The sequence below is a fragment of the Polyodon spathula genome, chromosome 22 (assembly GCF_017654505.1).
Source record: "Polyodon spathula isolate WHYD16114869_AA chromosome 22, ASM1765450v1, whole genome shotgun sequence".
Lineage (NCBI taxonomy): Eukaryota > Metazoa > Chordata > Actinopteri > Acipenseriformes > Polyodontidae > Polyodon > Polyodon spathula.
Genome location: NC_054555.1, coordinates 13,502,561 through 13,528,954, shown reverse-complemented (window position 1 = coordinate 13,528,954; position 26,394 = coordinate 13,502,561). Strand labels below are relative to the sequence as shown.

At 39.5% G+C, this 26,394-nt stretch overlaps 1 long non-coding RNA gene across 1 annotated transcript in view; it reads right to left on the bottom strand.

Moving 5' to 3' along the window:
• LOC121296827 overlaps positions 1–20,724 on the bottom strand; it is a 30,141-nt gene extending 9,417 nt beyond the window's left edge. The window contains exon 1 of the long non-coding RNA XR_005947099.1: positions 20,689–20,724. This is a non-coding gene — a long non-coding RNA (uncharacterized LOC121296827). The remainder of the gene's footprint in view (positions 1–20,688) is intronic.
• Between the last annotated feature and the right edge of the window lie 5,670 nt (positions 20,725–26,394).

Sequence of the window (26,394 nt, the reverse complement as noted above, 5' to 3'; positions counted from 1 at the left end):
TCTTGGAAGGTTTAGTGGGTATATTAAGTGAAAGGGAACATTCAATAGTATTGTAAGTAGATGATAGCATCTACTTACTTATGGATGTAAGATACATGTTGGCCCGGGCCTATTCCCAAACCTTGAACACATGAGTTAGCGATATTTAAAATAATATTTTACACATCAAATACTGATAGATATCCATGAAACTATTCCAGACAGTTCTTGATGTCTTTTAGTCAAAAACACTTTTGATAAAAAAAAACAAAAAAAAAACAAAACAAAAAAACAGTTCTTAACTGAACAGTTCCAATGGTTTCATGTTTTAATTTCTAATGTTATGGTCATTTTATCTTGCATGCCACAGATGATTGCAAGTAAAAAAGCAACAAGATTAATGGGAGGAATAATCAGTCTGGTTTGTTACTTTCAGGGTGTGTGTCAGTTATACAGAAAATCAGCAAAGACAGTGATAGACTGAAAATTACTGCAAAGCTAGCAAATTTATACTAGTGATGGAGCCCACGAAACTTAGATGAACATCTAAACACAGTTGTCCTTTTTGACTGAAAGCCATGCCAATCACAAGGGTGTTATTAAAGAGCCATACAAAACTAAACACACCACTTCACTAAGTTTGTGCTCAATAAATACTTGCATCTTGTCCTGTTGCACAACATAATTTGTTTTTGCATTTGGTGAAGAACAACAAAGTAATATTTTACTATAAAATGTCTGTATGTTAATGTTGCCAACCAGTTCTAATTTATCACACAGCTCAATTGTTATAGCTGTACGACAGATTATGGTTTGGTATGTATAAAACTTTAGTCACAGTCTTTGGTGGTGATGCTATTACCCTCTTTTAACATTGTCACCTTACGACTACCACAAAATCTTTTATTTCTACTTTCTTCCTAACATATGATGCAACTATCAGTCATCTTGTACATATGAAATCAATAAATAACTCACCTCGTGCTTTAACCAATAACCAAGTATCAAAGCACCAAGAAACTTTAAAATAATTGTCAAAATATCTTGAAAAGTATAATAGAAATCTGTTCTTTGCACATGGTGACATCTATCCATGGGAGAACATGTACTGGGAATTTAACAGAGCTGTGACCAGTGTGTTTTGTTGATTTCTTCTATATGTTTTTATAATGGTGTGTGCAGTTGGGTTCACAGAGTGCCACAGTAAAAGAGGAGACGATGCACCCTGGAGATGGGAGCTGGCATGAGCTGGAGAAGCGTGGCAGGAAACATATTGTTTCTGAACTCACATTACTGCTCATGTCATATTCGGCCCAGGCCCAAGACTCACTCAGGGCACAGGGGATATGTAGGTCAGCCGTGCTGGACGAGCAGGCCTGCTCCCATGGAAAAGTTTTACTTGCAGCTATCCCAGCTGTCAGGAGGCGATTGATTTGATAGGGGGTTTTGACAGAGGTTTTGGGCAGTTAAGAGGAGCCAGCGGAGAAGCAGTATTACAGTTTTTTTTTTTATTTATTATTCAAGTTTGGCCTGTTTATATCAATCTCAGTCTTTATTTTATATATTATTTTATAGACCACCATCACAAAGTGCTTTTCAAGATGCAGTACAACATGGAAATCCATGGGATAACATGTACTGGGAATTTGACAGAGCTGTAACCAGTGTGTTTTGTTGAAAGCCTCTTATGAATAACATGAAATATATGTATTCCTGTTGAAATATCAAAAATACTGTGCATGATTGCTGGTGATGAAAAATGCTGCTTTACTAAAAAAATGACTGTTCAAGGGGATCCTGAGTGGCGTATCCAGTAAAGGTGCTGCGCATGGAGTACAGGATACGCTCGATAGCCTGGACGTCGCCAGTTCGAGTCCAAGCTATTTCACAGCCAACTGTGGGCCGGAGCTCCCAGGGGACGGCGCACAACTGGCCGAGAGTCGGGGGGAAGGGTTTAGGCCAGCCAGGGTGTCCTCGGCTCACCACACAACAGTGACCCCTGTAGTCTGACTGGGTGTCTGCGGGCTTGCCTGTAAGCTACCCAGAGCTGTATTGTCCTTCAACACTGTAGCTCCTGGGTGGCTGCATAGTGAGTCTGCAGTGTGAAAAAAAGTGGTCGGCTGACGGCACACGCTTCGGAGGACAATGTGTGTTCGTATTCACCGCTCCCGAGTCAGCACAGGGGTTGTAGCGATGAGCTGAGCCTAAAAATAATTGGACATATCAAATTGGGAGAAAATAATAAAAATAATTGGAAATGACTAAATAAAATTTAAAAAAAATTAACCAAAAAAAAAAAAAAAAACACTGTTCTGGTTTCCACAGAGCTAGACTGTTACAGCTGTACTCAATGTACTACAGAGTATGGTTCTGTATTCATAAAACATGTAAACATCGCTGTCTTTGGGGTCACAGTCATTCCTTGTATAAACCTCATTTTGGTACATTTTGTCCCATTATACAGCAACTTGGCTTACATTACAGAAGAGCTAATGAGAGGACATGTGATCCCTTTTCATAAGGACTGGAATTACCCATTCGATTCACTTTGCATTTTTTTTTTTTATTTGTTGTCGGGACCTGAACTGGGTACTTGCCAAAGAGTAAAGTAAAACTGTATATGATACTGCAATCACAGGTATACTGTAAAATCTGCCCTTGAAAAACATGCAACTCTACTGTGTTCATCCTGAGAAAATAAACAGAAATCTGTTGCAATACTTTATTGTGCGAGTTTTCCTTCAGCTAGCCAGGTACATTCATCAGGAAATCCATGTCGCAAATGCACAAATTCAAAATGCAGAGTTAGTAACAAAGATGCAGCTGTATCCTAACACTGAATTCTCTTTCATCTGCTATTAGCTGGTAGCAAGCCCTATCCCAAATGTCCTTCCATAAGCTGCTTGTGCCCTGCTCTGTCATTAGGTGTCACTACAAGCCTTTAGCATTCTTATTCAATTGAGATGTAAAGAACAGAAATAAGCAATTCCTAATAGAGACGTGATCATATTCATACATGCAGTCAGGGAACAGGGAAATTTGAATGACTTTATACGTTTGTTATGACTTTTGATTACGTTTATTTGACTTGTGTTTTATTTCCCTTCTGGACCCTCAAGTATATTGAGACAATTTGTAGTATGAGCTGCAGAGGTGAATCTTAGAAAATGTTTCATTCCAGGTACGTTCTGTTTATTTTGTGCTGATAAAGGACTATGCTTCAACCTGCTAAACATTTTTAGCTGTAGTGCTTATGAGAGGTACCACTGCAATCCTATCAGGTGAATGAAGGATCAAGCTTAAAGGATAATTTTATTTGACAAATTATTGCATGTTGCAAGAATTCCTATAATAAGTGGGGGTGGTATTTGGGATTTACCACACTTGCCATAAGGAATAAATATATTGTTGTCATTTTTTTGTAATGCTTTAATGCCATCAAAATCCCCAAAACATTGTACTGTACTGCAAATGCTTATCGGTCCATATTGATAACGTCTTAGCATATATGTGAAATATTAACAGCCTAAATAATAATTTTAATATTTCTATTGCTAATACCTGACAAGCTTTATTCCAACCTGCACTGTATATTTATCACAGCTACTGTATTTCTACTCGGCTTCTTTTCCACTGCCAATCCAACCGGCTCCCCAAAGAGTCTTTCTCAGCCTGCCCTCCCCAGACAACTCCAAAGAGCCTTTCTCAGCCTACCCTTCCCAGACCCCCAAAGAGCCTTTCTCAGCCTGCCCTCCCCAGACCCAAAAGAGCCTTTCTCATCCTGTCCTCCCCAGACAACTCCAAAGAGCCTTTCTCAACCTGCCCTCCCCAGACCCCAAAGAGCCTTTCTCAGCATGCCCTCACCAGACCCCGAAGAGCCTTCCTCAGCCTGCCCTTCCCAGACTCCAAAATAGTCTTTCTCAGACTGCCCTCCCCAGACAACTCCAAAGAGCCTTTGTCAGCCTGCCCTCCCCAGACAACTCTAAAGAGCCTTTCTCAACCTGCCCTCCCCAGACAACTCCAAAGAGCCTTTCTCAGTCTACTCACCCCAGACCCCCAGAGCCTTTCTCAGCCTGCTCACCCCAGACCCCCAAAGAGCCTTTCTCAGCCTGCCCTCCCCAGACCTCAAAGAGCCTTTCTCATCCTGCCCGCCCCAAAGCCTTTGATTTGTGCTAGTGATGGAACTTCACTTGATCTCCCAATGTGCTCCTTATCATCTATTTTAAGTTTTGCGTGCCATCATTATGTGTTAATGCTCACTCTCTCTCAAGCTCGAAGCCCCCTCTTGTATTTTATATTAACAACGTGCAGACTTATTGAAGCATTAATATTATAACAAAGGATTTATTCTCCAACCCTAGAGTTAAATGTTAATTATGGCACTGATATCTTTACTGCAGTTTTTAAAATGCTGCCAATAACAAAACAAGCACAGCTGGGAGAAAGTAAACTGCTTTTTTGACATGGCGTGCAGTGTTAAATAATGGTAGTTTTTGTCACTTGTTAAAATCCATAATAAGATTAGTAGCACTGTAATTAAAATGCAATACTAACACATTTTTATCCAATGAAATGAAGCATTGCTTTACAAGGGTAGAATGTTTAAACAATATAGGCCTCCAATATGAGAGTATAGCAATTGGGTCATTTATGCTACATACCGGTATTAGAAATAATCCAGTACTAGGAAATTCTAGTCCTGCAGCTGGTTTCACAGGCCACAATTTAACACTAAACTTCAACTTCCTTTTCACATCAGGTATGATATGTGCTGATCGGGTCTGTGAAACCAGACGTCTTGCTTCAACCAATATTTTAATCATTGACTCATAAGTCATAATGCAACAGAGACTAGGGTTTTGGTTATTGTCTTCACTAGCCACTTGATTTACTTTATCTCTTCCCTCAGGTTTTCTTTCAGTTTCTCCACCTTGCTTTTATAAAATGATTTCTATTTCTATTATAAACCTGACAGAACAGAAGATTCAAAGTTTGAGCTCATGAAATGAACACGTAGCACAATTAAACCATTTAAATATACCTCTGCTAGACCTCTTACAGTAGTTGCAGAATGTTTATTTTTTTCTTCTGTGAATCAGGTTACAACACTGAAATTGAGTGTTGCTTAAGTCTAAGGTTTTTACAAGAACTTTTTGTCTTATATATATTGTGATGTAGTGTACATTCCAGAACAATATTGGTCAGCTGGGAGGCCGTGGCTGTAAGGAATGTACACTCCATCTGCCTAAAGGTTGTATGGTTAGGTTCAAAGGAAACTAAAATAATGTGGAAGGAGAACATAAACCAACTGGATGGTAAACAAAGAAATTTAACAATGTAAAGTGTTTAGGATTAAAAACTAAAGATGGGTTAATTAATACACTTGGTAAGTGATAATGGTGTGTTAAACAAATAATTACGTTTGGTTTAAAAAAAAAAACAATGGCAGAGACCATACTTGGGGTCATTAGGACCCAGTAGTGGTTACTAGAGTTGGAACAAACTCCAGGTTAATTCAATACACCAATTAATTATGTTTAAAAGGGTATGAGTGTGTGTGTTTCAGGGTGGGTGATAATAGGAGTTTGTGTTGAGAGAGAGAGAGAGAGAGAGAGAGAGAGAGAGAGAGAGAGAGAGAGAGAGAGAGAGCGAGCGCGAGAGACACACACACACACACACACACACATATTATACCACTTTGACCCGACTGGGCTGAACTATTGGAAAAGGTATTTGGATTACGATTTGGTTTTGGTGACAAGGTAACAGGCTTAGCCTGCCATGTTTTTAGTTAGGGAAACATTTGTTTAGTTTAGGACCCGAGAACGGGATAGGTTTTGTTTTGTTTTGAAATAAAACCACGCTCCGGCGTCTTTCTTTTCAAGTACGGCTTTTGTTTGGTTTTGTTCAGCTATTTTACACAACACAACGTCTTTAACCTGCTGAACGATATATATATATATATATATATATATATATATATATATATATATATATATATATATATATATATATATATATAAAAAGTTTGTGAACCCCAATGATAATTATGTAAATTTCATAGTTTTACCATGATAGCCTTCTTGAATCAAAATCAGTCTTTTCTTAAATATCCAGTAAGGTTTATATTAACCAATTCCATCTTTTGAAACAAAATGATGTATGAATTAGACAAACAATGAGTAATTAAGATTCAAGGTATGTGAAAAAGTAAGTGAACCCCTGGTTTTATCAGCTCAATTAAGGGGATAATTAGAATCAGATGTTTAAATAATTAGGTAGATCTTCAGGGGTGAGTTTGGGAAAATCAAACACTGTGCTCGAACAGAAGAACCTCATCCCAACTGTCAAGCATGGTGGTAGGAGTGTGATGGTTTGCGGCTGCTTTGCTGCCTCAGGACATGGATGGCTTGCCATCATTGACACAACCATGAATTCTGCATTGTATCAGAAGATTCTAGAGGAGAATGTGAGGCCATCCGTCTGTGAGCTGAAGCTGAACCGAAAGTGAGTCATGCAGCAAGACAATGATCCTAAACATACAAGCAGATTTACAAAAGAATAGCTGCAGAAGAAGAAATTCTGTATTTTAGAATGGCTTAGTCAAAGTACGGACCTGAACCCCATTGAAATGTTGTGGCAGGACCTGAAGTGAGCTGTCCATGCAAGTTGAAGCAGTTTTGTAAGGAGGAATGAAGAGGCAGCCAATACCCAAGTCGGCACTTGCAGGGTTAAGGAGGATCGCGTGATGTTCCCGAGGCCAAACATTCTAGTGCAAGATGACTGTTTTGCTTTTGATACAGGTGTATTGTGTGAGAGTGTACAATTGGTTTCCTGAGCTTTGAGCAAAAAACAGCTCTTTATAGGAAGGACTTCGGGACTGTTCCATAATATTGTTAACGTATTAATCTGCTCAATGTTGCTATGCTGAACATGTATATGTATTGGGTCACCTCGTCTTAAGCTAAGAGAGAGTGTGTTTGTGTTACTGCTGCGGTGTGTTCATTTAACTGCTTCCCTTCCCTTGCACGCATTGTAATAAACCTCTTGAGCTGCTACTGATCGAAGTCATCAGTCATTTCATACAACAGATTTTTTTCCCTACTACAGGAATAGGCCAGAATTCCTCAAAACCTACGTGAGAGACTGACCAACAGTTACATGAAATGCTTAGTTGAAGTCATTGCTGCTCAAAGGGGTGCCACTAGTTACCAAGCTGCAAATGAAAATATTCTCAGGGTTTATCGAGATGGTCAGTGTCAGTACTGCATACCTGTATGGAAAATATGGAAAACCGTTTTTTCGTTTGCATTGAATGAAGAGGAACTTAGGTTGCCAGCTTTACACACACATTTCCCAAACCAAGCTGATAGGCCTAGAGGCATTACTATTATAGTTCTGAAGAGGCAGACAAGAACATATTTTGTAGTCATGTTCAAACATCAAGCAATGATCTGGAAAATACATCTCAGCAACAGATAATCACTGCTTTTTAAAAAACAAAATTCTTCCATTCGGCCTATGTGTTTAACTCATGGTTTAAACAAACAGGGTCTGGCTCCAGGATAATTATCTCCAGGTTTATTGGTATCTGGATTTGAGCAGAATAAACACAGGCTATAGGCTATAGGCTACAGGTTACAGCTGTATTAAGGGCCACAAAGGGACTATGTATAGGTTTTTATTTTTAATGAAAATAAATCCTACATTAACTTTATTAAAGATACTGTTAAAGAGAAGGTAATCATTGAGGAATGGTTACATATCCTGTCTGAACCCATGTATTTCACTAAGCTCAAATAACTAGAATTTACAAAATAAAATTTAAATGATGAGGATGATGATGATGATGATGATGATAATAAAGAAAAGGTCAAGGCTTTGCAAAATGCCCCTCGGAGTATTACAGTTGTTTTGTATGAGATTCAACAAATCGCTGAAATGATATCTGACATATATACAACATCATCTTGACAATGGGTTTGCTGGGCACAGCTGAAAGCTATAAACAACATATGTCCCCATGTGTCACTTTGGAGCTATCAGTAATTGAGAATAAATACCTCGCTAAAAGAGCTTTCCTGGTAAGAGAACAGATGAACCATTTTGTGGTTATAGAGCACTCCACAGGCTGTACAGGAAGATTGTCATTCTAAAGCATAAGTCCCTGACAAGATGTCTGATTGAAATGATATTATCCCCCTTTGGCCCCACATCCATAAACGAAAAAGACAGGAAACAGAGCTGAAGCTTTGAGACACTGAGGTCAGGGATATCTGAGCCTCAGACAACATTTTCATACAAACCAATGCAGTCTGAAACAAGTAAATAACTGTACCACTGTGAATCAAGGTGAACACTTTACTCTGAAACCACACTGGGGTTCAATCAACAACTCTGTACTGCCCAATCGAGCACTTGAACCACCACAGTAAAGAGCCAGGCTTGTTTAAGCACTAGACTAGGGTCAACTGATCTAAAAAGCTGTCATTTAACTTAAAATACTGGTGGTTTTAAAAAGAATTTACAACTTTTTTGAATGTTTGATTTTCAAAACTTTATACATTGTTTAACATTGGATCCACCACCGTTCAGATCAATTGGATAATCGCATAGCCTCTTCTATATCCCCACCTCATCTCAGTCAAAGACTGACACTCACACTGCACTTTTACCTTCACATCCCTGGCATGCTACTATACTTTCATAGATCACTAAAGACCATGCTCATTAGCACACCGAGTCAATGCACTGTAAAGAAATGGGGTTGAATCTGGCCACAAGTATGGCTATGAAAAAGCTGACTGATTCAGTTGTATAGGGTTCGAGGTAAAGTGCAAACTGAAAGTAATTTAAAGCGGGTTTCTCATACTTTCTAACAGAATAATGAATACAAACTTATATGGAGAAACCCCTTAGAGAAGGGACTGACTTCATCTCTGGTATCTGCTTGAGCCATTGCATTGCCTGCTGTTTGTGATTCATTTTGCCACTGAACTGCCCTGTTCAGTAACTCCTTTCCACTACAAGAATCACTTTATGCTGAAAATGCTTATATTGAACACTACCTGATGTGTTTTATAAGCAGGGTTCAAATGTATCCTTTAGCCAAAATCTGGACTGAATACAACACACTTCATGTAATCTGAATATTTGTTAAAGAATATGCTCATAACGAATCCAAATAAACACTTGGATGCTGACTCAGGACTAGTCACAGAGGAGATACATTTGATATAGCATTGGAATGTTATTCTGCTTTTCAGATATAGCACTGCAAATCGATAATCATATTATTATTTGGTCTTTCACAGTTGTGGAGGTGGAACTGGATAGTGTCGAGTCAACACCCTGGTTTGACCGATCGCACCTGAGGGGAAATATTGCAGCTGCCTGGAAGTAGTTGCTTTGTGCAATAACAATTCAGACAATTGATTGCATCATCAATGCCTGGGTTTACATGCATGTGAAAATCGACTCTACAGTCATGACTGTGTGACGTTGTCACACGAATACACCATGAAACTGCACAAGGACATTCTTTTGGCAGTACGACTATAAGGGGAGGGTCAATTGCTTTCTCACGATAAAAATAGCTGTAAAATCCCACATAAACCAGAGCAGGAATCGTGCTTGTGGCTCACTTGATGTCAGCAGTCAAGATCCAGTTCTTCTGACTTAATCTCACGTGGAACCACCGCGGTTATACTTATACCTACAACTGCCGACGGCAGTCATTGTCACAGTACATTTTAAACATCATCAATATTAAAATGAAAGACAAACTATCGGCTACAACTACAAAGTTTTACTCAAGCACATCATATCAAACATCGACACACATCTGTGTGTGTCATTCGCAGCACAGAATCCAAGTTGAGCTGCTGTAGCTTTACAGTTTTCTGATTGAAATGTATTGTATTTCCAATATCAAAATAAAAGGTACTATTTTTGATATTAACAATTGTGTTTTTGCTATAAAAAAATAAGAGAATTGTTGATATCAAAAATGTTATTACTGATATCAGTAATCGAATTGTTCATATCATAAACTGATGATTAAATGTTAAAACGGCTTATCATAGGGTGATGTTCATGCGTTGCCATGAAGATAAAAACATTTAACAAGAGAAATGAATTCACGTGTTGTCACGCACATTCTGAATTACATTAGCTACTTGTTTGTCTGATTACCTTTCCACACACACACACACGCATATGTGTGTGTGTGTGTGTGTGTGTGTGTGTTTGTGGAACATCTAAAAGTTAAATTTCATTAACACTAGAACTGCCTTTTACAATACATGTTTTTATCTATATAACCTATAATATATATATATATATATATATATATATATATATATATATATATATATATATATATATATATATATATATATATACACACACACACACACACAAGTCTGTTCTCTCTACTGGACCTAGCAGCCATCAATTTTTTCATTTTGTTCAAGAAATGCACCAGTGAAAATATCAGTAGGAGAGATTTAATCTTGAAACTAGCTACAGCACTTCAGCAGAATCAAATGTCTGATGAGAAAAGGGAAAAAAGGTTTTTTTGTTTTGTTTACTCTCTAGACTGCATCTGAGTCATTTGTAAGAACGATGTTTTTACAGATTCCAGCCAAACAATTCTGAACAAACCACTTTCAAGAGGTACTTTTACTGTCTCATGCAACCAGTGCATTAGGTTCTGTTGTGAGAATGTAGCTTGTACGACACAATTAGTCATGCGAGATTACATTGGAGTTAGATACTTTACACAAACAGGTTATGTTAAACCACATATATTAAAATACAGCACCAGTATATAACCACAGTAGAAAGAACTGGCTTTGTTGTCTGACAAGTTTAAAGATCCAAAAAGGATGCTGTCACTATTAATATAAAATAGCACAGAGGCAAGTTCCTTTCGCAGTATAGCTACTAAACAATCAATAAAGACACAGAAGTGTCAGCTTCTCTTGTCAACTTTGATTTTATTGGTGCCCTAATTGAAGACGAGTGTCAGGCAGAAGATCCACTTTCCAGTTACCTTTGTTTTCCAAGTCAAGCTCATCACATAAATCACATGTGTTTCACTCTTTTTTTGCTCTTATGGTTCAGTATCTTTGTTTTGTGAAAATACTTTCCTATGTTATTGATCACCTTTCCAAAGCTTGGTATAGTGTGAGAGTAATTGCTAGGATTTTCAGTGTGGCCTAAAGGACAGAGTTCCACACTACGGTCATACTTTTTTTTTTCCTGATAGTTTTATATTTTATATTGTGGCAGGATGGCTGATGTGCGTGACAAGAATGTGGCTGCACAGTTTTTTATTAAACAAAATAAAGACTTTTCAAAACACAAAATAAAATGGCACAATGGCACAACAGAGCTACAATACAGAAAGTAAACAGAACAAATACCTCAACAAAACAAAGGTAGCAGCAGTTTTCTAACAATGCTGTATTGCTCCTTCAAACTCTGTCTCTGTTCTTTCCCCTAACTCCAATCAACCTTAATACGCCTGGAGCTGGGCTTATGTAGCAGGTAGTTAGGAGTTAATTGCACAATTGACAATCAATAAACTCCTAACCATCTGCACCTGACCAATCATCCCTGGATGGGAATTAACCCCTTCCTAGCCAAACACTAGTACAACTGCATTTTAACTACTACATAGCCAGTTTTCAAACAGCAGAAAATACAAACAATAATAGCAATAAATCATAATATAAATATACAGGGGGGCAGGCACACCAACACAGTGATGAATTGTGGGGTTTATAAAAATGCTGTATTACCAGCACTTAGAACTGGTTCCGCAAGAGCAAAAATAGCTCCAAGTGTGGTGATGGAAGTTTCCCTATATTGGCCCATAAACATGCATCATGCCTACCCTAAAGGGATGGCCTTTCTCTTAAGTGATTAGGGAGTTCATTCTCCAGGCCTTCAGAGATAAAATGCTTATGTACTGCACCTCACTCAATTTAGTAATATCTATTATATTTTCATTTACTCTCTGCTGAGTAATGTACGCACACCTGATGTGCTAAATATTTTGTGTAGCAAGACAAATATGCAGCATTTTTGGCCAGGAAAGTAAAATCACTTTAGCTTCAAACTATAATAAAGTTATGAAAGTTATGTGTTGCCAGCAAAAGTGATATTCAAATAAAAATATCATTAAGATTTTATAAGGAAAGAAAGTTCTATGATCACCCTCAACCAGTGGTGCACCATGAATGAAACAGGAAGGAAGTGTCATGCTGTAATATGGTGGAAAAAGTGGCAGCAAATCATGAAGGAATAGATGGAGGTGGACAAAGGCCAGCAAGTGTATGTGTGTGATGACATGAGGGCTGGCAGAGGGTGGTCTGAGGGGTTCTGTGAGGAGGGGGGTATGAGAGGGGGGTTGGAGGGTGCTGTGAGGATGGGGTGTGAGGGGTGCTGTGAGGAGAAATGTGAGGAGGGTGGTGTGAGGAGGGGGCTGTGATGGTGTGTATGTGAAGGGTGGTGTGAGGAAGGGGTTGTGAGGATGGGGCTGTGAGGAGGGTGGTGTGATGAGGGGTGTGTGAGGAGGGTGGTGTGAGGAGGGTGGTGTGAGAAGGAGGGTGTGTGGAGGGTGTGTGATGAGGGTGGTGTGAGGAGGGGGCTGCAATGGTGTGTATGTGAAGGGTGGTGTGAGGAAGGGTTTGTGAGGAGGGTGGTGTGAGGAGGGTGGTGTGAGAAGGGGGCTGTGAGGAGGGGGTGTGAGGGGTGTGTGAAGAGGAGGGCTGTGAGAGGGGTGTGTGAGGAGGGTGGTGTGAGAAGGAGGGTGTGAGGAGGGGGTGTGATGAGGGGGGTGTAAAGAGGGGTGTGTGATGAGGGAGGTGTGAGAAGTGTGCTGTGAGGGGGTGTGTGTGAAGGGTGGTGTGAGGAGGGGGCTGTGAGGAGGGTGTTGTGAAGGGTGGTGTGAGGAAGGTGGTGTTAGGGAGGTGTGTGAGGAGAGGTTATGAGGAGGGGTGTGTGAGGAGGGTGGTGTGATGAGTGGGGTGTAAGAAGGGGGATGTGAGGGGGGTGTGAGGAGGGTGCTGTGAGGAGCAGGTGTGACGAGGGTTGCTGTGAGGAGGGTGTTGTGAGTGGGATGTGAGAAGGGGGTGTGATGGGGGTGTGAAAGTGGTGTGATTAAGGGGGTGTGAGGAGGGGGGTGTGTGAGGGAGTGTGAAGGTTGGTGTGGTGGGGCTGTGAGGAGGGAGTGCCACACACAGGAGGGAGTGTGACTCCCCACCACACTCCTCCCACACACTCCTCCCACACCTTACCCTGTGAGGAGGGGGTGTGAGGAGGGGGGTGTGAGGAGGGGGGTGTGAGGAAGGGTGTGTGAGGAGGGTGGTGTGAGGAGGGGGGTGTGAGGAGTGGTGTGAGGAGGGGGGTGAGGAGGGGTGTGTGAGGAGGGGGGTGTGAAGTGTGATGTGAGGAGGGGGTGTGAGGAGGGGGGTGTGAAGAGGGAGATGTGAGGAGGGGGTGTGAAGGGTGGTACGAGGAGGGGGGTGTGAGGAGGGGGATGTGTGACGGGTGCTGTGAGGAGGGGGATGTGTGAGGGGTGCTGTGAGGAGGGGGATGTGTGAAGAGGGGTGTTGTGAGGAGAGCGGTGTGAGGAGGGTGCTGTGAGGAGTGGTGTGTGGGGGTGCTGTGAGGAGGGTGGTGTGAGGAATGGGGTGTGGGGTGCTATGAGAAGGCTGATCTGAGGGTTGCTATGAGGAGGGTGGTCTGAGCAGTGCTGGGCTATATATTGAGCTGATCGGGAACCAAACTGTGAAATTCTGGCCTCACAATACATCTGAATTAGAATTTCATCATTACTTTGCGTCAGTCAGTGCACTTTAGAAAGGCGGTGCATGGCATGCACCGAGTCAGAAGTGCAGCCCGTTCAGTTGTACTCAGTATAGGAGTCATCCAAAATTATCATCAATTATCGTCATCATTTTCAATATGGAATTACACACCATAATGAAAGTGAAAATAGGCACTTTTTACAGTTTTTATGTATCCTATATTGTACACAAACACTCAGAGATTGCAGAATTTGAACACTCATTCAAAATTAAATTTTTTTCTCTCACAGCAGCAAGATCTATAATAATTAGCTTATGGATTTCCAAAGCGGTAAAACTTGATAGGTCTAAAAAAAAATTCAACTTGTACACTAAGAAAACTAACCAGGGCTCTCTGACGCACCATTTCCTTTTCATCAACTAAAAATAGAATATCATCAGCTGTAACAAAAATAACATCTCTGGTGGCTACAGTACTTTTGCAGGAAGGCATGTCAATATTTCAAGCTTCATAAAAATGTAATCTCTTTTATAAAAAAAAAAAAAAAAATATATGCTTTCAGAAAATGTCGATACATTTGGACAGCATCAAATATATGAAGAACAAAAACGAAGAAAAACCACCATTCACAACACAAATACAGCAACTCTAGATTGCGTGTGATGTCTGCTGCACAACTCGGGCTCTGCAGTGGAAAAACAACCAGACTCCTCCTAACCCCGCTGGCTCGGCGCGGCTGAACAGTGGAAAAGGTAGAGACTGGGGCCAGCAGAGTTCATGATGTGATAAGATCTTAGCATGAGGCTGTATCATGCGCTAATAAGTCTGCACTTTAATAAGGCATTACATTTTGTTCTAGATATAAGACTCAGACTTATTAATTGTTTTGACTGATGGCTTCAGTTGTTACCATGACAGTTACATTAAAATTGGCAAGGTTTGTTTGTTTTGGGAACCAGCCTATATTCCATCACAGATAATTTGCAAATTTTCTAACATGCTGTGTGCTCCATTTGCACTGTTTAATTATTCATTTGACACCTGTCTTCGTTTAATGTCTAAATATCTCACTTAAGTACCCTTTGCCCCTGAAAGAAGGCTTTCTTAATTATTTACTGTTAATCAGTGTTTCTCACAATGATGAAAATATATTCAAACATTTTTTTGTGGCATTCCACTTTCCTGTGTACTGTAAAACTATCCATTTTTATATAAACATTCCAATTCCTATAAATGTGTTCCAAATGCATCATGTCTCCACTTGGTCAAACATTGGCCAGACCATCACTATCCTACTGAAGCCAATGTATTTTCTGGCTGACCGCTACTTCCCATCCTTATTTTGTTGCAACATGTTTCTAGAATAATGATGGGCACTGTAATTAGTCTCCTAGCAACTCAAGAGTGCCATGATCAGTGTGTAATTCATGTCAGATGAGGACGAAACCATTTGTTATGAGCAAGTAACCCCCCTGTTCCCTTTCAATTTGAAGGTAGGTAGGTAAACTAACGTTATTGCCACTGCAAGAATAAGCATGTCATTCTTGTTTTCTCAGGTATTACTTTCATGTGTGAACTGTGATTTTGCCATGCTAAACTTTTGCCAGATTAGGGTTATCTGGCACGTGACTAAAACCATGTTTTTCCTTTTCAGCTTGGTAGTATACCATAAATTGTTATACAATCATGGTCAACAGTGGTTATTGAATATCTGGCATAGAATGTAACAGAATTGAACTATCCTGTCTCAATCAATGACATGGCTTAAAATGACTTAACTTTCCTAGCTTAAGTATATTACAATTTCTTGTCACTAACTTGACCAAAGCTGTGGGTCAGATTTGTATTTTGAATATTTGTAGTGTTAAGAGGCAGGCCACATTCTATGTGTTAATGCATGCACAAATATCAAAATGACAATAAGCACTGCTCTTTTTTTTTTTTACAAATTGATAACATGATTTATTTTATTGAGCTTGCTGTTTACTGTGCAATCACAGCCCTGAATCTTGGTAGTGAGTGAGTAGAGTACTGGGATCTAATATTTTGATAATTGTGAAAGTACAAAACCACCCTGTCTCATATTTCAGTAGAACAGGCTGAGGTGTGGCAGTGCCCTTACTGTAGAAAGTATTTGTCTGTATGTTTGGTGATGGTTCCCTGACACAAAATCAGGTCAGCTTAGGCTAGAGAGTGTCTGCTACTGAGTTGTTTCTTGCTGCTGTTATATTAGTTACAGTTTTTCAGTAAACAGTTGAATTATTTTTAGAAAGCTTGCATCTTAAAAGCCATTTGGGAAAAACAACATCTATTCTGAAATACGCCAGAAATATGCAGAAGAACACACTACAGCTCTGGGCAAAGATTTTGCATGACCCTATAGAATTAACTTATTGTGCTTCGTAGAGTCAAATGAAACCTTTTGAATAATGTTACATTAACATATTGAATTACATACCATGTAATAGTTTTCCATATACGTCTATGATATAATTTTGTAGTTTCTTTGATTACATGATGTAAATAAAAGCTCTAAATTATGTTCATATCATTTTTATTATGTCTCAATCTTAAAATTCTATGTGATGAAAAATGTTTGGCCATAGCTGTATAGTGAAAGAAGACAAAATAAAAGAGACACTTAGCAAGCCTGTGCTTACAGCATGAGATGAATACTGGACGTATACACAATGGTCAGTCAACACAAAATGGGGTATAAAGCATCATCTCATCAAGGAAAACATTGTTACAGACTACAAAAGAAGCTTAGATAAAGGCAGCTTATTGACAAGGAAGAGACAGGAGTGACAAGTGGAAAGAAACCAACTGTCATGGTTTCTAAAATAAGAAGCTCTTTCTCCTGAGTTGCTGGAAGTACAGCAGGTTCGTATTGCTAATGAGGTGAAAAATAAGCAGAGGTGTCTACGAACCAACAATGAGAGTAAGGCAGCAGTTGGAAGATACTAAAAACGCTATTATATATAGTGTATCCATAATATTTAAGCAAAATCGAGCTTGCATAAATATTATGGGAATACAGCTGAACACAAATGAGAAGATGATAGAAAAAAACAGAATAAGTGAATAACTCACCTTTTAGAGTAATGTGCCTGACTTGAAGGGCAGAGATGTTCAGGGATACAATTCCTTGAGCAAGTAGGTTCAATTACACCGTGCAACAATTTTAACTTTTTTGTATCAATCTTGTTGCATTTTTAAACCATATATTTTAAAGACTTCAAGAGAGATTTTATCTATTCATTTCAGAAAGGTTTTTTTTTTTTGGTCAAGACTGTTGCATCACAATTGTAACTTTGACCAGTCGTGTACTGCTTAAGGGTGCTGCCATGATTAATACCACGGTTTAGTTTTTTGTGGCACTGACAGAAATTCATGCATTCTGAGCTTGAAACAAGATCAGTAAGGGGAAAGGTGTCCAATAAACCGTGAATATAAATGTACAAAAAGCAGGTTGATTACACTATGTATAACAATTTTTGTTCCTGGGTAGTAAGTGTTATTTCCTAATTGCTTATGCCTCAAAAGTATCGAAAATGGCTATTATTCCCCACAAACTTTGCTTTTGTGACCAGGACAGTGATATTTTGAAATATCACTATTTCCAATGGGAAAACAGGCAAAAGTGTGTCTTTTCGTTCACATAAAGTCAGAAAAAAACAACATATGAATCCAAATTAACATGTATTTATACTAAAGTAATACAAAAATGACTACAAAAGATTTAGAAGTGAGTAGTTTTTCGAGATTTACGATTATACTGTAAATTTACAGTATAATCGTAAATCTCAAAAAACTACTCACTTCTAAATGTTTTGTCTAAATTCACCGTAACCTGGCTAATTCTGAAGTAGGGTGAACTAGTCGGAACTACGCTTATTAATCTGTTGTAACTTTAAATTATAATGAATTTAAGAGCACTTACTTTACAGGTTAAATCTTGTCACATAATTTGATTAGAATGAGGAAGGCTGTTCAGTGAAGGCATTTAGGATTCTCCAGACAAGCTCAAAGCAGCTCCAAAGCCAGGGCAAGGCAGAATGAGAGAACAAACTATAACAACTGGACATGCAAACAAGATGGATCTATTCAGCAGAAATATCCCTAAATAAATAACAAATGGTTAAACTTGCAAAACAGATACACAGTTGTGAGCAGAACATGGTACTTGATGGTACATAATGTAGCTTTTTTTTTTTTTTTTTTAATTCTTGCCTGCCATTTTTAATAATGCAGTTAGTAATGCATCCAGTAATTGTGTCAATGGCAGGGCCAGGATGAGTCACAGCTGTGGTGCTAAGAAGTGGGCTGAGGAAAGATGGCGTTTGCATGAAATTGAGTTCTGATTGACTTGAAAATATCCAGCACAGTCTCACGTTTGTTTAGTAGTTGAGTAACTGAAGTTGAAAATGCACCAAAAAAATGAGAGCTGACACGATTGTGGGTTGTAAAGATGAACCCTTTTATAGAACAAAGCACTCACATTAACTACAGCATCATCTTAAAAGACAGTATTATATTTACTCCTGTGTTGTTCTGGCTCTTTATGTTGAGTTCGTCATTTTTTGTTTTAATGGTTCCATCCTGGCAGCTGTTCGCACATGGTCCAGATGCTGCTTCTTCATTAATAGTGTCAGGGTGTGTGTCAGGAATACCCAGTCACACATCACAGCACACCGTTATGCTGTAAAGCACAAGTGCCTGACTGATTTATTAGGACATGTCTGCCCGATTTGGATTTGGCATCGCCCTGGTGTGGGGCATGCCTTTCCTTCCATTACTCCTGGAAGGTCAAACAAATTTTGTAGTTTACTTAAACATCATTGTGGATCAAATGCATCCAACAATGCAGGACTTGTACCCTGATGGCATTCACTAGAAGATAATGCACCCATCCATCGTGCCAGAATTGTGCGATGGATTGAGGAGCATGAAGGAAAAGTCACGTCTCTTCCATGGCCATCACATTCCCTGGATCTCAATCCAATTATTTTGAGATGAACTAGAAAGGCGCATTTGTCATCACAATCCTTTGCCTACCTCTCTTCTCCAATAGTGTGAAATAGTAATGACTAAATGGATTAAAATCCATTGAGACAGCTTTCAGCACCTTGTGGAGTCTATTCTGCGTTGCATCAAGGTTGTGATTAGGGAAAACTGTGGCACCAGCAGATAGTATGCCCTAATAAAGAGGGCAGGCAGTGTATATGCCAGCTAGCTAGTGATACAAGTACATTTTCAAGAAAAAAAAAAAATCCTGGCTAATCCAATATCAAATTACAATATGGCCCTTGATACCAAGCTGGACACCCTTGATTTAAACATCTTATTTGTGCTCATTAACTAGATCAACATTGCTTAGTGCACTTTATCCAACTTTATTTAGATATTTCAGCTTACAGTATTTTAACACACAGCACTTGCTAATTAAAGTACAGTAAATCTTAATATACTTGTCTTAATGGAGACAGACAGTACCATTTACCAGTTTACACATTGTCAAAGCACTAAAATGGTCTACTATAACACACAGATTGTACAATAATGGATTCATATTGGCCAATAGCGTTTTACTCTATAATGCCATCAATCTTTTGCTTGTAAATTTTGAAATCTGTGTAGGCGTCTAAGAAGCATTGTTTAATCATTCTGTTTATTCTACCAATATCTTTTTACAACCCCAAGAGAGGCACCAGGGGTATAAATTAGAGATTGTTGTGATGTGCAATTGAAGGGAATGCAGACTGACTCTAAAGTCTCCAATTTTTAAATGAATCTCCTGTCAGGAAGGAAAGATGGCAAAGGAATAGATTTTTGCACAGATTGTTGCATATTCAATTTTGACATGTCATCGGTATCTTTCACTGGTCACCCTGCCAAACCTTTCTTACACTTAACAGAACTGTGGCAGCTTTTTTATATAATCATTCTATATTTATCATATAATGGGGAATGGTGAATCACAAAGAGGCAGGAACAGAAAATGGTAGAAATAGAGTTATGAAAATAGATATTATAATCCATTTAAAGCTGACATATTTCATGCTAATCAAGATTCAAGCCTTCAGCAGTAATAGCAGAGCATGATGTTTTGCTGCAATATGTAGAGTAGCTGTAATTGAGATCCGGGACACATCTGTGAATGGGTTTTCAATTTTAGTAAATTATAAAGCAAACACTTTTCTACAAAATTGAGTCCAGATGCGATCAACAGGGAAGTACAACATTAACTGAAATGAGATTTATTTTAATACCAGATTTTTATTTATATATACACTTTAAAATTTACCGAGACACAAGATTTAAAGTGTTTTAATAACACTTCCGTGCCGTTTTATTAATTACAGAAATCAAAAACCAAATGAACAAAACCAAAACAAAACCCAACTCCGTTTTTGGAGCGCTAGCTAAACTGTTAAGGAACTTAATTAACCAACAGGACAGCTAAGCTGTTTACCTGTTAACTTAAAAATAAACAAAAACACACAATTTCTACAAACACTATCCCCTTGGCATTTAAAGGTTTACAAGAACGTTGTTTCAACCATAGGGGAAAAGACTACATCTCCCACAAGCACTGGCATAGAGAGAGAGAGAGAGAGAGAGAGAGAGAGAGAGAGAGAGAGAGAGAGAGAGAGAGAGAGAGAGAGAGAGAGGTGAACTGACAACTGGGATAGACGGGAGAGATTTAAAATGGAGCGGCGCTAGTCTCGCGGGGGAGTCAAAGGAAGACAGAGAATGAGTAGTATGCGTAGCAACTGTTAACAACAAACAGGAGCACTTGGATAATATCAGGCGCAGGGGTCGACCACAGAGGGGTGCCACCGCACTCAAGCTACATTCCTCATCTCTCCACAAGAGTTTACTTACCTGCCAACTGAGTGCCCTCTGCTGGGAGGAATTCCAGGAAACCTGGTGTAGAGAAGGAAACCAGTTAATCTGCAACAAGGATAAGGCAATGAAATTAAAACAAAACCCTTACTTACCAGTGGGGTTATCCCAGGCTTTAGCCCAGTGGCCTATCTGGGAAGGACAGACTCATGCACCACGTGCTATTATTAGTTGCTTTAATTACTGAGACTGTTAGCTGGGATGCCCAACATTAGGGCCCATCCGTTGTGTTTTGTAAACTTTATTTTCGGTTTAATAAATATTCCTTTTGTGACATCTGTGGTCCGGCTTACTCTGTCCTCACACGATACTTCTTCAGACATCTTAAAGCAGCAGTTCAATAGGGGTGGAGAGGCCGTGCTCCTCTTGGGTTCTTTTCAGCTCTTTATTGACGCAGACACACACAGGTACTTGTTTTCAAAGCGCGGTTGAGCTATTTCTTAAATTTTTATTTATTTTCTATTTTTCATACAAAATAAACAAACTGAAAGCAAAACCTAACTCTGTTCGGAATACTTACTAAACACTTTTCTGGAACCTGACTATTAAACCGGGCAGCTATTCTGCTTACTGGTGTCCTGGGGAAAACATAGACCAGGGAAAAAGTGGATCGCCGTCTAGAATTTAAAGGGGAGGTTCTATTGTTTCTAAAGTTTATGCCTACTAGGACTATGTCCAGGGAATAAGTTGATTGGATATATTAACTAAAATAGATAATTTAAAATGAACTTTAAGTGTCATTTATATGGCTGTTTAACAAACGCAGTACTGTAACGATAGGTATGCAAGCGATTATCAAAAAGTTAAAGGACGATTTTCAGTCATGGACAAAATTGAGCTCCATGTTGCAGTTATCATCTCAGGCCACGATGCACAACAATCACTGATGCACTTGTATTATTATTATTTATTATGCACTTTGTTTTTTTCATTTATTTTTACAGACAGCACTCATTTTTATTTTCCAACCTGGGTACATAGGCTTCATGACAAAACTCCTGTTCCTATTCAAACAAACAAAACAAAAAAAAAAGATGTTGTCAAAAGATTGACAACATTTTGACATGTAAAACCTTTTAATATACAGTAAATATCAACTACATATGATTAATAATGACATTTTTACAGGCAGAAAAAAGCTCAAAAGCGTTTAACACTAGGCCTAGTATAAAGAGAGACATAAGTTACAGTATGCATCGCACATATATTTTACAGACCGAAAATAAATAAATAAAAAAGAAAGTGGTGTGTGAACACATTATCATACGATCTAGCAAATAAAATGGCCAGATAGAAAATGTCGATTCACATAGTTATAATCCCCTTTAATTAAACTGCTGCCCCTTTTGCCTGCTCGTGCAATCCACTTTTTCCCCGGTCTTCTAATTACCTACGACACCAGTAACAAAAAAATACACACAAACAACCACTTTAAACAAAGAAAATGTTTACATTGTACCTTTTTTTCTCTCTATGGTTGCTCACTCACAATCGGGCTCTTCACTCAGCAGCCCTGAGCAGACTGACTGCTGTTCTTATATATGCAGCTGGCTTTCATTTACAATTATCGCCAGCTGGCAAACACTTAACAATTTAAACTTCTCAGCCCTGTGTTTTCTGAGAACACCTTCTCTTCCTTGTCTATATATATAGTTATATATATATATATATATATATATATATATATATATATATATATATATATATACACACACACAAATAGAAATGCACAATAACACATGTTTTTTTCTAAACTCCAGATCTTGGATCTATGCAATAAATGGAAATGCACCATAGGTAAGATTTTACAGAACTATCTTGTTATCTACAACAAAAACTGAATGCGATGAATTCCCTATTCTGCTTTGCTGTACATTTCACTTGTGTTGTAGTGCTGGGGGTTCAAAGTAAAAATGACTGTTAAAAGATGCCTGCTGTCTTTCTCTCTGGCTTGTTGACTAAACTTTATACATACCAATATGTTAGTGAACACCTTTCCCTGTTGCATCTTACCATACCACACTTCTGTATATTAGATCGTTTGATTTTTATAGTCATTTTTAAAACAGTACAATTCTTCACTCTGACGACTGTGCTGTTGAGCTCTGACAGCTTCTGTTCAATTCATCTGACAGATGGGGTTATCACTGAAAGCCTGAAGCTGTTTAATTGCTAAGTATGAAGTGAGACAAAGGGAATGCTGCCCATTTCTCACAGCTGATGCTTCCCTTCCATTTGTGAGTTCATATAATAGTTATTTGTTCCCTGGGAAATCTTCCTGCAACCAGGAGATGTAATGGCCTATTATTTCTCAGGAGCTGGAAAATAATCCTGTCTGTCTAATTTCTGTATAAAGGTGCTTGGAATCATCTTTCTGAAAGCACACAAAATAATTCTATACTGCCAGCATCTAACAAAATAAAAGTAACTGGTCTGTATAAAATAAACTAATTAAACATCAATTGATCTGACATTTCTGTTTGTTCTGTTTAACCATATTTCTGTTGATTTGAGACACACCATAAGCCAAATTGCAGCAGGGATGAAGACACATGTGATCTAATCGAATAAATCCAGAGAAGCTAGGATGGAAGCATCCGTTAATAGCATGGCATCTTGAACGCCTAAACAGATGAAATTGTGATTTAAAAGAGGGAGGTCTGTGCTGGCTGTCGGGCGCATGCGTGACCTTGGGGGGGGGGGGGGTCATAAAACCCTGTAGATCTTCACATGTCAGCCAGCTGACGGTGCGTCAGCTGGTGCTCTGTGATTGACTGGGAGGTGGAGCCGTGCGGGATTGGTGGCCAAATAAAAAGTCACCATTCTGTATCCTCATCCAGGAAGTGTATTGACAGAAGCGTGCCCTGAGGTATGCTAAAATATGACAGTGTGGCGGAGCAAACCAAGATGATACACAAGGGATCAGTTGTGAATTGAAGTGTCTTTGTGAGGAATTGTTTTACCTGGATCCTGCATGGAACTAACGGAGCAGGCAGAAGTTCATAAGGCATGAGGGAACTGACCCGCCCCACAGTGAGTTAGAGTGAGTTTTCTGGTGCCCAAAATAAATCAGTGTGCCAAAGTGATGTTACAAAGAAACTGACTTCTGCATTTCAGTGAATCACCCACACCCTCCACAAAGTGGCCATGTGAACGTTTAAAACAGACTTGTTGTCCTAGACTTGAGTTGTCACTCCTGAGTAGCTTAATCTGGGTGTGTAATAGTTTCTCTCTGTGCATCCCTGGAATGAGAGTGAACGAATCCGAGTCCACAATCTCCCTCCTGACCTGTGAGGGTGCTGTGTAAGAAGAAGTGTGCCCCGGACTGGATGGTTTGACAGTTCATTCCAAGGTCAGTTAGAAGTCGTCATTCAGGATGAGGGCGGAGCCTCAATACCAGAGGTCATTGCCCTAATATGGTAGGCAAGGTGTCAGTCGAGGATTGGAGGAGACGTGATTGCGCTTGTTACCGAAGATGGTGGGACTGTTGATATGTCAGGGGATGTGGCCAAGCAATCTGTTCCTTTGGTGTGGTTACGGAAAGACCTATAAGGATGAACTGTGTTATAAAGAAACTGTGAGTTTTGTGTGTTGTTTTTGTCTGTCTATTTAAACTGTTATATTTGTCATTATAGAAGGCTAAACTCCGGGATCTGTAGCTAAACCGCCAGAAAATAAACCTGAACTACACTTCACCATTGTGCACAAATAAACCTGTAAATCGCCACTTTCACTAAGAGCTCTCACTCTGGATTTGTGATCGTGTTGTGTTTGTGTGTGTCTTGTATGTATTATTATTTAGGGACTGAACCCCGTGGTTTACCTGCACTATGCACATTGTTGTTTAGAGCCAGGTATTATTGTTTATCAACAAATAAAGAGCTGCTTTTTTTTTTGAAACCGTGACCTGTCTTGTTTCTATCATTCCTGAGCACCGTATCACCACTGCACTTGTGCCCTACAAACCACTTTGCCACAATCCCATAGGAGTAACTAATCTGGGTGTGTAGTCAGTTTATCTCTGTGCATTCCACAGGAGTAACTAATCTAGGTTTGTAATCAGTTTCTCTCTGTGCATCCTACAGGACTGACTAATCTGGGTGTGTAATCAGTTTCTCTCTATGCATCCCACAGGAGTGTCTAATCTGCATGTGTTGTACAGTTCATCTCTGTGCATCCAGCCGGAGTGACTAATCTGGGTGTGTAGTCAGTTTCTCTCTGTGCATCTCTCAGGAGTGACTAATCTGGATGTGTAGTACAGTTTATCTCTGTGCATTCAGCAGGAGTGTCTAATCTGGGTGTGTAGTCAGTTTCTTTCTGTGTATCTCGCAGGAGTGACTAATCTAAGTATGTTGTACAGTTTCTCTCTGTGTATCCCACAAGACTGACTAATCTGGATGTGTAGTCAGTTTCTCGCTGTGCATCCCGCAGGAGTGACTAATCTACGTGTGTTGTATAGTTTCTCTCTGTGCATCCCGCAGGAGTGACTAATCTACGCGTGTTGTATAGTTTCTCTCTGTGCATCCCGCAGGAGTGACTAATCTACGCGTGTTGTATAGTTTCTCTCTGTGCATCCCGCAGGGTGACTAATCTGCGTGTGTTGTATAGTTTCTCTCTGTGCATCCCGCAGGAGTGACTAATCTACGCGTGTTGTATAGTTTCTCTCTGTGCATCCCGCAGGGTGACTAATCTGCGTGTGTTGTATAGTTTCTCTCTGTGCATCCCGCAGGGTGACTAATCTGCGTGTGTTGTATAGTTTCTCTCTGTGCATCCCACAGGAGTGACTAATCTGAACATTATTCATAAATTTGTGCTTTATCATAAGGCTCCAAAGGCAAACTGTATTAACAGTGTACAGTACATATTTTTTAAAAGTTTTGATAATAGCCAAATAACTTCCATTTTAAAGGTGTTTTTTTTTTAATTTCTATGTAACCCAGTGCAGTCCAGTGTAAGCAGATGAATGTTTTGCCTCCCCATGCTTTAGCGAGCACCTCCTGTAATTTCATTCTACTGTTTGTAAACAGCAGTTGGGTCCACTGTCACATCCTCTGTAGCTCCACTTTATTGAATGATAGACAACAGCACTGCACGTCCACCCTGATGGACATTGAAATGGTGTGGCGACTGTCCCAGCCAAGTAACACTACTCTCTATGAACCAATAGTGTGCGTAAAGTGCCGCACGATCCAGGACTTTCATAAACTAGTAAGTATGCTAGAAATGGAGCTGGAAGAAGTGAGACAGCAACAGGATCTTGAGGAACTGGCACACCCACAATTCATGGAAGTCTGCATCACCCCTAACAGACTGAAAGCCACCAGGGAGATAGAAGGTCAGAACAGCTGGGTTCAGGTAGGCAGAAGCAGGGAAAAAAAGAAACTTCGTCAAACACAACCACCAGAAATCAAAACAACCAACAAATTTGAGTCACTTCAGAATTTTGATGAGCAGAACCAACAACAAGAGAACGAAAGGAACAACATCCAGGACCCCATTGACAGTGGTGACCAGACAGCAAAAAGAAGGGAGGTCCTGATTGTTGGGGACTCCATATTGAGAAACACAGCAAGTTCAATTCGCAGTTTGGACCCCCTTACTACAACAGTGTGCTGCCTTCTGGGAGCCTCAGTCAAGCACATCACTGAGAACGTGGACAGGCTCCTAGAACGAACAGGAGACGAC